Source organism: Meleagris gallopavo, unplaced genomic scaffold (genome assembly GCF_000146605.3).
Source record: "Meleagris gallopavo isolate NT-WF06-2002-E0010 breed Aviagen turkey brand Nicholas breeding stock unplaced genomic scaffold, Turkey_5.1 ChrUn_random_7180001928751, whole genome shotgun sequence".
NCBI classification, from domain to species: domain Eukaryota; kingdom Metazoa; phylum Chordata; class Aves; order Galliformes; family Phasianidae; genus Meleagris; species Meleagris gallopavo.
In genome coordinates, this window is record NW_011190918.1 from 1 (window position 1) to 827 (window position 827).

Here is an 827-nt window from a genome sequence, read left to right on the forward strand (position 1 = left end):
ACGTTCTCCGATATCAATGATCTCCGCAGGACCTGGGGTAGAGCATCTGTCTCAATGAGGACGTCTTTTCTTTCCCTTCCTGCCACCCCTCTCCCTATCCCTCCTTTCCCAGCACTTTCCCTCAAGGTCTGCCCTGTTGCTCCATGTGGCCTCCCGCCTCCCTGAGCACCAGCACTGCTGCTCCCACTCTCTGCAGTCACTCCTGCCTCCTAACCCAGGAGCTTTTCCTCGGCTGTGGCCTGCCAGGGGCTGCCTCCTGCCTTTCCCCCTGCAGGGCCCATTTCTCTGCCCATTTCTGAGCTCGCAGTGAGCTGGCACGTCAGCAGGAGATTTCTCCCTCTCTGGTCATCCTCTCAGTCCCCAGATCTCTACCCCCACTATTGACAGGCACCATGCTTTCTCCCTTGCCCCACACATACTCACATGGACTATGTTCTGAAAGAAGCTGCCGGTGGGCTCTGTCTCCAGCAGGACTGCCATGAGCCGGCCCAGAGCTTTCAGTGATGTTTGCTGAAGCTGAAACAGAAGAGGGAAGTGAGGTATAGCATGACGGCTGCTGCCAGAGCATAGGTTGTGTGTGCTGAGGTAGGGTTTGACCGAGATGTGGCCGGGAAAGTTACGGCAGGTTACCTGCAGGTACTGAGCTGCTTGCTTTGACTTCCTGATCTTCAGCATCATCTCCGCTGAAGGGTGTGTCACAATGTTTTTGCAGCACAGGACCAACATCTCACCCACATCCTTGCTTTCAAAAGAGGGCTTCAGCTTGCTGACAGGAGGAAAAAAGCAAGAGAAATCAGAAAGGGCTACTCCAGACTGGTTCAGACAAC

At 54.9% G+C, this 827-nt stretch overlaps 1 long non-coding RNA gene across 1 annotated transcript; it reads right to left on the bottom strand.

Moving 5' to 3' along the window:
* LOC104916687 lies at positions 1–767 on the bottom strand. The gene is made up of 3 exons (XR_796642.2): positions 631–767; positions 424–516; positions 1–32 (listed from the first exon to the last, which is right to left on the bottom strand). It is a non-coding gene; the product is annotated as an uncharacterized LOC104916687 (long non-coding RNA).
* Between the last annotated feature and the right edge of the window lie 60 nt (positions 768–827).